Below are 15,061 nucleotides of genomic sequence, written 5' to 3'. Positions count from 1 at the left end.
CACATATAATGTGTGTGTGTGTGTATTTATAAACTGATAGAGACAATAGAAAAAAATCTTGCAATCTTCCCTATCTTTGAAAAGTTTTTGCACTCTGATGGCATTTTTCTCTATAAAACTAATTTCACAATACACAGTACTAGTTTAAATATAAGAAATAGTTTGTGTTTGTCTTTGGTTTGATTTTTTGAGAAAAAATGAAATATATAACTTATTTTTTTATTTTATTATTATACTTTAAGTTTTAGGGTACATGTGTACAATGTGCAGGTTAGTTACATATGTATACATGTGCCATGCTGGTGTGCTGCACCCATTAACTTGTCATTTAGCATTAGGTATATCTCCTAATGCTATCCCTCCCCCCTCCCCCCACCCCACAACAGTCCCCAGAGTGTGGTGTTCCCCTTCCTGTGTCCATGTGTTCTCAATGTTCAATTCCCATCTATGAGTGAGAACATGCGGTGTTTGGTTTTTTGTCCTTGCGATAGTTTACTGAGAATGATGATTTCCAATTTCATCCATGTCCCTACAAAGGACATGATGAACTCATCATTTTTTATGGCTGCATAGTATTCCATGGTGTATATGTGCCACATATATAACTTACTTTGAATACACTGAGACTATCTACTGTGAACTGATTTAATACAAGTTAGAACAGACACAATTCTGAATTTTCTGTTTCCCAGGAGAAGGAGCACTTGAGCAATGCCAGGCGCTGTTAGGCATTAGCCTCACAGGACATAACATACAGGAAGGGTGTACAGAGCTCAACTTCCCACAGCACTTCATATTGCCTTGACACAGTTCCTTTCCCTCACACAATCTCTGCTCTCCCATTCCAAGGAAGCATTTATCTTCAACATTGAAAATAACTATTATATTCCTGTTTCTTATAAATCCTTGGGAAAATCCCTCCTAGGAGTTAGTGCCAGAGGCCGGGCGTGGTGGCTCACACCTGTAATCCCAACACTTTGGGTGGCCAAGGAGGGCAGATCACGAGGTCAGGAGATTGAGACCATCCTGGTTAACACGGTGAAACCCTGTCTCTACTAAAAATAGAAAAAATTAGCCAGGCGTGGTGGTGGGCACTTGTAGTCCCAGCTACTCGGGAGGCTGAGGCAGGAGAATGGTGTGAACCCGGGAGGCGGAGCTTGCAGTGAGCCGAGATCACGCCACTGCACTCCAACCTGGGCAATAGAGCAAGACTCCGTCTCAAAAAAAAAAAAAAAAAAAAAAAGTTAGTGCCAGAAATCGGTTGGCTTGTTTTCAGGTGATATTGTGGGGCTTGGAGGGTTATTTTTGTTTAGGTTGGGTTTTGTTTTGTTTTTTAATGAAACTTTCCTTTATGTTCCTGTTGCTAGGAAGCACAGTTCTAATTTGTGGTCAATTATAGTATCTTATCCTAGGTCTTTAAAAGTTATCTTTTTTCATTCTAACTGATATCTATTCTTTTTTATCTCTATTTCAAGTTGGAGTGTTTTTTGTTATAAAACAGTTTAGCAGTTCCTTATAAAAATAGAAACAGACTTAGCATATGACCCAACAGTTTCACTCTTGGGCATTTATCCCAGAGAAATGAAAACTTTTGTTCACTCATAAATCTGATATGAATGTTCATAGCAGCTTTATTTATAGTAACTAAGAACAAGAAACAGCCCAAATATGTTATTTATATAATAAATATTTTATGTTATCAGCTGAATGTCTTTAGGAGTAAGTTATATTTTGATTGTTTCTTCTGACATGAAGTCAGTACAATAAACCAGCATGTCATCAGCCATATTTGTAAGATTACTTCTTTAATGCATCAAATTACAGTAAAAGTGACCTGGTTATGACACATTCCTTTAAATGAAAAGATGCCGGGAAATGTGTTCACCAGTTTTTACTAAAAATTTATTGTTTAACACCAAAACAAGTTTGGAATTTTTAAAGCTTATAGTTACAGGCTGATAGCTGATAGTGATACAGGAGATAGAGATTATTTAGGCAGATAGTGAGGGCAGAAGAGTCCTTGGCAGACCCCTCTCTGTAGCAGAGAGCTATTCTTTCACCTGTTAAATTTCTGATCTTAACCTCACTCTTTGTGTGTCTGCATCCTTGATCTCTGTGGCCGTCAGACAGCAAACCTCAGGTGTCACCCCAGACAACGAGGCTGCTTCAGTGGGAGGGTGTTTTGGGCTCACAAGTAGATAAAAAGGAGAAATGAAAATGAGGCACAACCCAATTTAGGAGACATCACACCAAAGTCATCTTGTGTCCTGCTGAATTGGGTAAAGGGAGATATTGCTAATACCATAGCATTTATCTTTTATTTATTGTTAAAATACTGGTAATTTATAGCATATTTCCCCTGCCACACATGGGTCTGGGAAAAAGTCAAGGCTTCTTAATGATCAATACCCTCAAAATGGTGTACAGATAAAGAATTATGATTATGCCAACAATGAACCTGTCCAAAGGCATAGGGATTTTGATGAATACCAGTGTAGTGATAGCATAGCAGAAAAGAGACACTTGAGAGACTGGGATTTTGCTAGCAAGGGACTAGGATCAAGATGTTTTTTTTTTTTTTTTTTTTTTTTTTTTTTTTTTTGCTAATCATCAGTGTTACAATGTCTCCCAAGAGGAGATGGAGTTCATTAACTGGGTGCCTAGAACAAAACCAAGACCATTTAATGATCACCAGCCTCACAGTGACCTCCATGAACCAGACCCTGGAGATGATTTTGATTTTGTTAGCAAAGCTTGTAGACAAAAGATGCATACTGTTCATAACCAGGCCTATAGTAACTTTCAGGAACACTTCCAATGAAAGATTTTGGTTTTGTTAACAGAGGCTGGAGATAAAAACAACTCTTCCATATAGCTGTGAGTACTCAACCTCATGGGGATTTTCAGAACCAGTTACCTGGACAAGGTTTTCATTACTTCAGTTGAAGTGGTTTGCAAAGGTAAAGATCTTTCCACCAACACTATTCTTATGATGAAATGAATTTGGAAGATTTAGAATGTACTGATGAAGTATCAGATCATACACTGGGACCTTTATATGATCATTCCAACAGTGATTTTTCAGAGAAAATGCCCTTGAAAAAATGTGTTAATAGAGGTTGTGGACAAAGATTGCCACCTTCTCAAAAATTTCAAAAACAAATGGAGTTAAGAAATTTTGTTTTCAACAATGGAACTGGACCAAGGCAAATATTTTACTATTACCACCCACCTAGTGAGCCACAAGAATAAATGCCATCAGAAGACTTGGACTTTGACCAAGAAACATTCTTTTTTTTTTTTTTTTTTGAGACAGAGTCTCGCTCTTTTGCCCAGGCCAGACTGCAGTGGCGCTATCTCGGCTCACTGCAAACTCCACTTCCCGGGTTCACGCCATTCTCCTGCCTCAGCCTCCTGAGTAGCTGGGACTACAGGCACCCGCCACCACGCCCGGCTAATTTTTTGTATTTTTAGTAGAGACTGGGTTTCACCATGTTAGCCAGGATGGTCTCGGATCTCCTGATCTCGTGATCCGCCCGCCTCGGCCTCCCAAAGTGCTGGGATTACAGGCATGAGCCACCGCGCCCAGCCCCAAGAAACATTCTTACAAAGACCAAGATCTTTTCAGGACCACCCACTTCCTGTTAACATAAATCCTGATTGGTATTTAAACAAGTCAGTCATTTTGTTCTCTACACTAAGGAATGGTATTTTATTTCAATGAAACACTCAAACTTCTTTCAAATTAGGGCATTTGTATAAACATTCAAAAGTGGTATAAAATTATCACTCAATATTTGTTGCGCTATAGATTCAATTTACAACCGAGGTTATTTCTGATTGCTATGAATTGAAAATACCCCATTAAGTTATTTCTTAGGATTGAAGTAAATATAACTTACATTTAAATAGTTTAATTCTTGACCATAAAGAATATCAGAAACAGGCCAGGCGCAGTGGCTCACATCTGTAATCCCAGCACTTTGGAAGGCCAAGGCGGGCGGATCACCTGAGGTCAGAAGTTTGAGACCAGCCTGGCCAACAATGCAAAACTCTGTCTCTACTAAAAATACAAAAGTTAGCTGGGCGTGGTGGCAGGCGCCCGTAATCCCAGCTACTTGGGAGGCTGAGGCAGGAGAGTCACTTGAACCCGGGAGGCAGAAGTTGCAGTGAGCCAAGATTGTGCCACTGCACTCCGGCCTGGGTAACAGAGTGAGAGACTCCATCTCAAAAAAAAAAAATCAGAAACATAAATGTAAAGGCCATGATTTTTAGACAAGGGTCTTAAAAATATTCCTTATAGATGTGCTACAAAAAATATTTTTGACATACACAACCCAGTAGTCCTTTCTTCTATCATTCAGTAGTTTTTAAATCTGTATCACTGAGGTGAGAGCATTAGCAGATCACTGCCCTCAGAAATTGAAGTGCAAGGCAAGGAGAAAAGTAAAGCATGACACCCTAAAGGGAAAGAACAAGAGAGGGAAGGATATAAAAAGGTATAGAAATCAAAAGAAAAGTCAGGAAAAGAGAAGTGCTGGAATAGAAAAACTGGAATAGAAAATAAGGCCACAGAAGAGAGAAAAGGTTGAAGGGACACAAAGAGGTGTATAGAGAAAGTCATTATGTGCCTTTCCCCGATTTACAATATATTTTCTCCAGTTATCTATGACATTATTCTGTATATACCTGGTTAGATGTTAACTCCTGCCTGAACCTAGTGTGGGTTATTTTGGTATTTCTTCAGAGACTACTCAGTTTTTCTCTCATAACTTTTCTACTAATATCTCATCTATCTTCCTCACCTTCTTCACTTGACAGGAATCTTGGTACCAATAATTGCAGAGGTAGAAGTCAGAGGTAAATATTGATTTAGCTATGGGATAATCTTTCTCAACCCTATCCCTAATCACTCCCATTGATATGTAAACATGTTAGAAAATAAGTGTTTCATGAATTTACACATATTCAGGGTTTAGATACAACCTCTACAGAGGTTGGCCAGGACCTCTTGAAATGACTGTCACTTCTCCTTCATGGCTTGGGGTTGCAAAACTGATCAGTTTATCTGTACCTAGGTTTCCAGTAGCTAGCAGTTGGTACCAGTTAAACCAGAAATTGTTTATTTCCCTTATGATAATATAGCTCTATTCCATAATTATAATTCTACACCCTAACTCCAACCCACTGTCTTCCATTGTACAAGATAAAAGACAATGCTGGTCAATAAAAATTCCTTGCTTCTCTTAGGAAAACCTCTCTATTACTGATGGTGGGTTGGGTTAGGAATTTTATAGTATTCCAAAGAGAGCATGTAAAAAGGCCTTTTCTCAAAAGCCTTCCTTTTTCTTCCCTCTTGTCACTCAGTACCAGATATGGGGTCGGGGTTACAAGTACACTATATGAAAGAATGAGTTTCAATATAAATGGATATTCCATGTTGAACTAAGCTACTCTATTAAAATCAGATTCAAGTTTTTCTTTAAAATTACTAAGTTTTTCATACTTCCCTAATTTCTTCATCTACTATAGACAGGATTAAAATGACTCAAAGGTATTCCAATCAAGTGGAGAAACCTAAAGGAAAAACTTAGTTAGCCTAAAAAGCCTTGGCCTAAGAAAAAATAAGGCAGATGACAGCCAAGACAGGATTCCTCCTACCCTCTTCCTTTTAACTGACCCACTACTGACAGATCCATACAATACAGCATGTTATAAATTTGGGTTAAGAAGGGATTGCAGTTGGAAAAAAATAGAGTTCTCTATAAACACTATGAAACCGTTACATTTAAAACATACTAGAATTGTCCCACAAATGTATATTTCAGAAGAAGTTTATTAAGAGGTTTTAGGCTTTAAGCATATGTGAAAAGCAAAAATTACATTTTAAAGTATATAATTTGCATTTTCCACCTTCTCAATGCCAATGAAATATTCTAGGAGACTCTATAAGATAACCAATTGATTTTCTACTACTCCCAAATTTTAACTTTGTAATTTAAAGAGGAATAGGCAAATAGAGCTGCTGTGGTTCTGGTTCTCCCTGCAGGATGAAGGGGGCCTGCAAAATGTCTCCTACTTCCATTCTAGTCATTCAGCAAGGTGCCTTCCTCTGGATGCACTGTCTGTATACTTTTGCCATGTTGCATCACATAATGATTCTGCCCACCTTCACCATTTGACTGTCAGTAAAAGAATGTATGTGCTCATTTCTTCTTTTATTATAGCACAGTGCTCTTCATGAAGTCTGAATCTTGTTTCATTTGTGATTGTAATTAGCACTTGCTTCTTCAAGACTGGCTAAATGATGATAATCAGTGAAGTTCTGTGATGGGCACATGGATGTGTATTATATTTTTCCACTTTGGTTAATATTTGAATATTCCAATAAGTTTTAAAATAACTTGTTTGTTTCTGTTATTAGAATGGCCTGTCCAGAAGACAGCCAAATACATCCTTCAAACAGACTTCACTGCAGGAGACAGAGTGGATTCATCCTGTATTCTCCATGTAGACTTCCATCTTCATGAGTACTCCAAGAAGATGGTTCAGTTGACTATTGCAAAGGTAAAAATCCAAGAGATACAGATACAGAATAGGACAGAGAGACATATTTTTAAGCTATTGATTACAATTATGGTATGCCTATAGATTGCAGAACCGAGGAGAAAGGGAACATTATGATTTACCATCAAGAAAAACTTGGAATTGGTGCTGAGTAGTTCATTCTAAGAATTATCATTTATCTGTATTTGCCCCCATTTTCATTGTTACTAGGCCAAAAGTCATTTCATAATTAATAAAATAAGTTGGATGTCAAAATCAACTTGTGTTATTATAAAATTAGCAATCTACATTATGTGTTTCTTTACATTTTTATAGGAGTATTTATAAATATACCTAAGAAAACTGACAATGTGGAGTACAAATGTTGCATTTTCAAAACTGGGAATCTGTTTATTGAGGCTCTATTTTTAGTTATGTATGATAATAGATTGCATTTCAGGTTTCAAACCTTGTAAAAATAATTTCCTTATGATATGTTTACTCATTTTGCAAATAATTATTGTGTCATATAGCAAGAGATTGTACTTCCATTCAGCTGGTTAAAGTACAAAATCATTGATATGGTTTGGCTGTGTCCCCACCCAAATCTCAACTTGAATTGTACCTTCCAGAATTCCCACAGGACCCAGGGGGAGGTAATTGAATCAAGGGGGCTGGTCTTTCCCATGCTATTCTTGTGATAGTGAATAAGTCTCACGAGATCTGATGGTTTTATCAGGGGTTTCTGCTTTTGCTGCTTCTTCATTTTTCTCTTGCTGCTGCCATGTAAGAAATGCCTTTCACCTCCTGCCATGATTCTGAGGCCTCCCCAGCCAGGTGGAACTATAAGTCCAATTAAACCTCTTTTTGTTCCCAGTCTCAGGTATGTCTTTATCAGCAGCATGAAAATGGACTAATAGTACCAGTAGAGTGGGGCATTGCTGAAAAGATACCCGAAAATGTGGAAGCAACTTTGGAACTGGGTGTCGAAATAATCTGGAGGGCTCAGAAGAAGATAGGAAAATGTAGGAAAGTTTGGAACCTCCTAGAGACTGTGAATGGCATTGACAAAAATACTGATAGTGATATGAACAATAAGGTCCAGGCTGAGGTGGTCTCAGATGGAGATGAAGACCTTGTTGGGAACTGAAGTAAAGGTGACCCTTGTTATGTTTTAGCAAGGAGACTGGCAGCATTTCACCCTTGCCCTAGAGATTTGTGGAACTTAGAGCTTGAGAGAGATGACTTAGGGTATCTGGTGGAATAAATTTCTAAGCAGCAAAGCATTCAAAAGGTGACTTGGGTGCTGTTAAAAACATTCTGTTTTAAAAGGGAAACAAGAGCATAAGTGTGGAAAATCTGCAGCCTGATGATGCAGTAGAAAAGAAAAACCCATTTTTTTTAAGGAGAAATTCAAGCTGGCTGCGGAAATTTGCATAAGCAGCAAGGAGCCTAATGTTAATCCCCAAGACCATGGGGAAAATGTCTCCAGGTCATGTCAGAGACCTTCATGGCAGCCCCTCCCATCACAGGCCCAGAGGCCCAGGAGGAAAAAGTGGTTTTGTGGGCTGGGCCCAGGGTCTCTGTGCTGTGTGCAGCCTAGGGACTTGGTGTCCTGTGTCCCAGCTGCTCCAGCCATGGCTGAAAGGAGCCAACATAGAGCTTGGGCTGTGGCTTCAGAGGGTAGAGGCCCCAAGCATTGGCAGCTTCCATGTGATGTTGAGCCTGTGGGTGCAGAGATGTCAAGAATTGAGATTTGGGAACCTCTGCCTAGATTTCAGAAGATATATGGAAACACCTGGATGTCCAGGCAAAAGTTTGCTGCAGGGGCAGAGCCCTCATGGAGAACCTCTCCTAGGGCAGTGTGGAAGGGAAATGTGGGGCAGAGCCCCCATACAGAGTCCCTGTTGGGGCACTGCCTAGTGGAGCTGTGAGAAGAAGGCCACAGTCCCAGAACGGTAGACCCCAGAATGGTAGACCCCAGAATGGTAGATCAACCACCAACTTGCATCTTGTGCCTGGAAAAGCTACAGACACTCAACATCAGCCTGAGAAAGCAGCCAGGAGGGAGGCTGTACTCTGCAAAGCCACAGGGGCGGAGCTGCACAAGACCATGGGAACCTATCTCTTGCATCAGCATGACCTGAATGTGAGACATGGAGTCAAAGGAGATCATTATGGAGCTTTAAAATTTGACTGCCCCACTGGATTTCAGACTTGCATGGACCCTGTAACCCCTTTGTTTTGGCCAATTTCTCTCATTTGGAACAGCTGTATTTACCCAATACCTGTACCCCCCATTGTATCTAGGAGGTAACTAGCTTGCTTTTACAGGCTTGTAAGTGGAAGGGACTTGCCTTGTCTCAGATGAGACTTTGGACTGTGGACTTTTGGGTTAATGCTGAAATGAGTTAAGACTTTGGGGAACTGTTGGGAAGGAATGATTGGTTTTGAAATGTGAGGATTATGAAATTTGGAGGAGCCCAGGGAGGAATGATATGGTTTGGCTGTGTCCCCACCCAAATCTCAACTTGAATTGTATCTCCCAGAATTCCCACATGTTGTGGGAGGGACCCAGGGGGAGGTAATTGAATCATGGAGGCCAGTCTTTTCTGTGCTATTCTCGTGATAATAAGTCCCACAAGATCTGGTGGGTTTATGAAGAGTTTCTGCTTTTGCTTCTTCCTCATTTTTCTCTTGATGCCACCACGTAAGCATCTCTTTTGCCTCCCACCTGATTTTGAGGCCTCCCCAGCCATGTGGAACTGTAAGTCCAATTAAACCCTTTTTGTTCCCAGTCTCAGATATGTCTTTATCAGCAGCATGGAAACGAACTAATACAATCATAGTTTTTAAAAACCAATCTAAATGTAACTATTGAACATGATTAGCTGTTTCATCCCTAGTAGAGTGACAGAAGGAAACATCCATAGACAGGAATAATAAGAAACCAGCTAAACTTCTAAACCATTTTTAAAGGATGCGTGTGAGCTGGCATAACCTACCTACTCTTTCCTATGGGCCTCTACTGAGAGCATGGAGGTAATACATCTAATACACTGAAGACCAGGGCAAGAGAGCTGGAAGAAATCCCTCTTAAGCACTCCAGGCCTTCACTGAGTATGAGGTGCTGGTCTCCAAAGGCAGAGGGCAAGGCAAGGCAGAGAGGGATCTCCTGGGGCACAGACAACTGACAAAAGAAACACTTGGATTGTTGTATAAGAGGAGTGAGCTTTGTAACTACCACGTTAGCTGGCCTGCTGTGGAACAGACTGCCTATGAATGACAGCAGTCAGGTAGTGGATGAACACTGATCTGAGAGCCTGTAAAAGAAACTCTTTGGAATGATAATGTCATCTAGACCTTTGATACGCAAAGTGTGATTCCTGGACAGATGTATTGGCTTTACCTGGCAGCTTGTTGGAAATGTAAAACCTCAGGCCTCACCCCAGACCTACTGAATTATTTATATTAATTAAAATTAAATAATTTTTATTTCAACAAAATCCCTGGGTAATTTGTATGTACATTAAATTTTGAGACACATGATCTTTTAAGGTTCATTCTAATCCTTAAAATTCTGTTTTAATAATGTGTACAATGAAGTGCTGCATGGCAAACTACACAGAAACTAAAGGCATGTTCCAAAAAGGAAAAGTTCCATGTGGCTAGGGGAATAAAAGCTTCATCAGGGAACCAGGAGTTGGGCTGGTTCTTAAAACCTGGAGAAAGAAGATGGTTACATCAAGAGAGAAATAGAGTGAAGCAGAACTAGTGGTGCGGACCAGCTCGCCAGCAACAGAAGGGTTTGTAGTCGGCCTGGCAGTGGACAGGGAGGTTGGCTAGAACTATTACCTTAGGTCCTGCTAAAATATCCCTGAATCCAACTTTTCAGAAAGAAATAGGTAACATATTTTTCACCAGGAAGCTTCACCCAGACACTGAACAGAATGGTCTCAGTGCACTAATGGAGGCTCAGGTAAAGGGTTGTGGTAGCACAAGGAAGAGACATTCTGACTTGGAAATTTGGAGAAGGCTTCACAAATGAAGGGGCATTTGAACTGAGCTTTGAAGGTGCAAGAGTATTCCAAGTTGAGAAGACAACCTGAGTGGTGTTGGGTGAACAGTCATTCTACCTGGCTGTAGTGTAGTATAGTGTAGTGTAGTGTAGGAAACATCAGAGGAGTGGAGTGGGATATGAGCCTGGAGAGAGCTGGCAGCCATGGATCATTGAAAGCCTTGAATGTCTGATGGGGAGGTTGACTTTATTTTGTAGGCAATGGAAAGCCACCAGTGGTTTTAGTTGAGCAGCAATGAAATTAAGCCTGTGCTTTGCAAAGATTAATCTAGCAGCAACAGATTGGAAGCAACACCACCATTCCTGGTATCAGTCCAGGTAAAATATATTATAGCTCTTTACTGGAGCAATAACAGTAATATTAGAAGGAGAAATAAAAAAGAAAAATATTGCACAGGCAGAATGGGGAGGTCCCAGTGATGGAGCTGATCTTGGTTCATTGAGGCAGGGGTGGCATTAATCATGTAAAACACAGGAGGAGGAACTGGGTTAGGAGTAATGGTAGAGTTCAGTTTAGGTAATTGCAAATACACACTATTCCCTGACTAGCTCCCAAGACTTTTTCTTCCCTCTCTTCTTAGAACTTCATTAGAAGAGGTGATGTTATTTCTTAGATGAGAGTATCTTACTTACCATTGACTAATACATGTTCTCTGATGAACTTTGCTATTCAACATACATGCAAAGGGGTTATAAAAACAAGTCAACTCTAGTGCTGATGAGGGTGATCATCATCACTGATCATGGTGTCAGTTGATTATAGTGTCAATTTATAACTTAATTTATCTAAAATAGAGCAATGCAAAAGACATAGCAATCTTCACTTCAAATGAAGAGTCTTGAATGCCACTTTTCTAAAGAGAAGGCTCATGGAGGCACCTCCTCACTATTGAAAAATCCATTATACCTGTGATAAAACTGATTGTGTTCAGTTGTATTAGATTTGTATGCAAATAAAAAGTTGGGTAATTAGCTATACATTGTCCTAAACGTATAAAATAAGAAAAATACATAGATGTATGGTTTCCTAGGACATCTACCAGTTTAGAATGCGAGGCTAATGTGGGAGCTGCCACAGCATCCTGATTAAGGCTATGGAAAGAAGTTGCAGACTGATGATGTCTTAGAAGTAATGACATTTTTTAAAGATAATATTTCTTTGGTGAGATAAGCAGATTATATTTTACAGTAAACACATTTTATATTTCAGTTAATAAGACATTGTATATTAAATAATCACATTTAATGCTTTACTTTTTTCCTGTGTTAAAATTAATCACTCATGGCCTTGGCCATATGACTTTGCCATTCCTCCCACTGTTTATCTGACTTGTCTATATTTTATTGAGCTTGCTCATATGACTTACAATAGCCTGTGACAGAAGTGACAGGAGACCCCATCCTGACCAAGACCTTAAGAGGCATCCTAGTTTCCTCTCACTTTAACGAGCCTCTGCGGGGTTCATCATGAGAACATATCCCTAGAAACCACTGGACAAGGAGAACAAGAGGTATATGGAATAGGTCTGATCCACCCTTACCACCTGAAGTAGAGCTGCCCAGCTGGCTTGCAGACTCACAAACATGAAAATCAATGTTTACTGCAGCAATTCATGAAACTTTGAGGCTGTTATAAAAAGTAAAGGACCTAATACAAATGGAAAGAAACATGGTTAGTAAGCAAAGCTAGTTATGAGCAACTGTCATGTTCTAACAGTTGGAATTTGAATCAGAGCAACTATTGGTATTTGAATCAGAGAGGGGCCAGACCAGTTTCGGTGAAACTCAGTTCATCTTTTAAACTGACAATAAAGGGAATATATTTTCATAGTAATTTTATCATTATGTGGCAAACTTTGTTCTGTGAGCTATTAAAATATTCATCTTGGCCAGGTGCAGTGGCTTACGCCTGTAATCTCAACACTTTGGGAGGCCAAGGCAGGAGGATTGCTTGAGGGCAGGAGTTCGAGACCAGCCTGGACAACATAGGAAAACCCTGTCTCTACAGAAAAAAAAAATAGCTAGACATGGTGGTGCACACCTGTAGTCCTAGCTACTTAGGTGCACACCTGTAGCCTTGCTTGAGCCTGGGAGGTCGAGGCTGCAGTGAGCCATGATCATGCCACTGCATTCCAGCCTGGGCAACAGAGCAAGACTAGCTCCAAAAAAAAAATCATCTTTATTTTAATATTCAAATTTACATTTTGAGTATGGAATGTAAGCATCAAGAATTAATCTTTAAATCCAGATGAAACTTTCCCAAGGTCTCTCATCATGCATCTTGGACTGAATAACAGGCATCCCTGCCTTCACATCTTCATGGGAAGGCAACAAAACCTGAGGAATACAACCTAGGATCTCAAAAGCTTTTTTAGGAATAATGTCATGTATAATAAATAATAGCAAGAATGTTACAGCATCTATAGCTCTTTAAACTACCTCCCAAGGGAAAGACAATGAGGGCTTAGTTCCTGTGTCTTTTAAACTTTAACTTTACATGTATTTTTTTGGACATGTGCTGTCCAATATGGTAGCTACAAGCCACATGTGAGGTGAACACACAGCTAGTCCTAATTAAGATGTGCTGTAAATGTAATAGACACAAAATATTTTGAAAATTTAGTATGAGAAAAATATTAACAATTTTTATATTGATTCCTTGATAGTATTTTGGATTTAGTTGCTTTCTGAAAACTCTCCTGTGTTACCCAGTTTGAGTGTACCATACCATCCATCTCTTGCAGGGACCTTGACTGATACAACATTAAAATGAAGTGTAATTTTAAAAAATTTTATTTACATATTTCTTATTAAGAATTGAATGAATTGAAACTTTTATATTTTCTTTCTCTTTCTTGTCACACAGAAAGCCTGATTAAGTAGCATTATTCTTTTGTCTACAGAAGTAACCACTTCTGGCCAGGCATGGTGGCTCACTCCTGTAATCCCAGCACTTGGGGAGCCCGAGGCAATTGGATCACCTGAGATTGGGAGTTGGAGACCAGCCTGGCCAACATGGTGAAACCCTGTCTTTACTAAAAATACAAAAATTAGCCGGGTGTGGTGGTGGGCACCTGCAATCCCAGCTACTCGGGAGGCTGAGGCAGGAGAATTGCTTGAACCCAGGAGGTGGAGGTTGCAGTGAGCCGAGATAGCACCACTGCACTCCAGCCTGGGCAATGGAGTGAGACTCTGTCTCAAAAAAAAAAAAAAAAAAAAAAAAGTAACGACTTCTGCTGATCTTTTTTCTCCCCTATAGGTTCATAGAAAAAAAACTCCCACCTTATAAAGGAATCTTTAAAAGGTTCCTCATAAAGGAACAGGGTTAGCAGAACCAAGTTTTGAGTCCTGGGTGAAAATCCAGGGGAGAATGGTAATCAGTGATAACCAATGGCCAATCCAATATTAAAATTAGTTAACAGTGACCAATCTTATTTCACCTACCCCACCCAGAGTGGCCCAAAGCAGATTGCTGGATCTGCCTCTAAACCAACCTTCCCGCCAAAATAATTGGGGTTAGGTTGTGTCTGCTGATTGTCTCCATAATTTGAGATTTTAACAAGTTGAGTTTGGCTCCCAAATACCTTAAAGGATTTTTTTTTTTGGCGTCTCTGGGGAGGGGGAGATTGGACGTAGGCAACCAAACAGGAATGGAATAAGAAAATATTTGTGTTCTCTGAAGGAGACTTGTGAAGTCTAATTCCAACTTGCTGAGGGAAAGTGTTTAGAAAAGAAAAAGCAATAGGCTTCAACCAGAAGACATGAGTTGGAGTATCTGCTCTGCCATGTAGTAGTTTGTGTGATCCTCATTTGTAAAATGGAAATACTGTTTACACCCTTATGGGTTGTTGTGAGGGTCAGAATAGATTGTGCGCATGACAGTGCTTTGTATACGCAGACAGAAGGAAAAAAGCGGCTGTTATTGGCTCAACTTATTTGACCTTTATTTTCATCATCATCGGCCACTATTTGATGTCAATCTACTATGCTGTGAGCAAACATTAAAATTAGGAAGCCAGGGGTATGGGAACCACTGATTAGCATCATATGCCAGATGTGCTTCCATCCAAAGCACATGAACAGAATGATATTAAATTACAAGCCTATCAGGAACAGACCAGCTTTCTGCCTCCCTTTCTATGAATACCATGTCCCATGAACCTTGTATTCATGTGGAGTTTTAAGTGCATGCTTGGAAGTTATGAGGAGACAGCCTGGTATGTTCGGGAAAGAAAATAAAGGTTAGGTACATGGCAGGCTTTGGCTCAGCCATTTGGGCAAATGACTTAACCTCTCTGAACCTCAGTTTCTGTTTCTATGAAGTGGGAATTGTAATACCTACCTTCTTCAGATTGTTGTGAGGATTAAATGAGAAGATGAATGTAATACCCTTGAGCACACAGCGTGGTACACCACAAATGCTCAACCAACAGCAGC

The 15,061-nt window shown here is 39.8% G+C and overlaps 2 protein-coding genes across 3 annotated transcripts in view; both read right to left on the bottom strand.

The window, feature by feature from the left end:
- Positions 1-15,061, bottom strand: part of ENTPD1 (ectonucleoside triphosphate diphosphohydrolase 1) — a 207,696-nt gene that overhangs the window by 18,779 nt on the left and 173,856 nt on the right. The window lies entirely within an intron of this gene.
- The window catches only part of CC2D2B (coiled-coil and C2 domain containing 2B), a 170,277-nt gene that overhangs the window by 151,965 nt on the left and 3,251 nt on the right, over positions 1-15,061 (bottom strand). The gene's annotated exons all lie outside the window — the stretch shown is intronic.

The sequence above is a fragment of the Pan troglodytes genome, chromosome 8 (assembly GCF_028858775.2).
Source record: "Pan troglodytes isolate AG18354 chromosome 8, NHGRI_mPanTro3-v2.0_pri, whole genome shotgun sequence".
NCBI classification, from domain to species: domain Eukaryota; kingdom Metazoa; phylum Chordata; class Mammalia; order Primates; family Hominidae; genus Pan; species Pan troglodytes.
The sequence above is the reverse complement of the archived record's forward strand: the minus strand, read 5'-3'. Positions and strand labels throughout refer to the sequence as shown.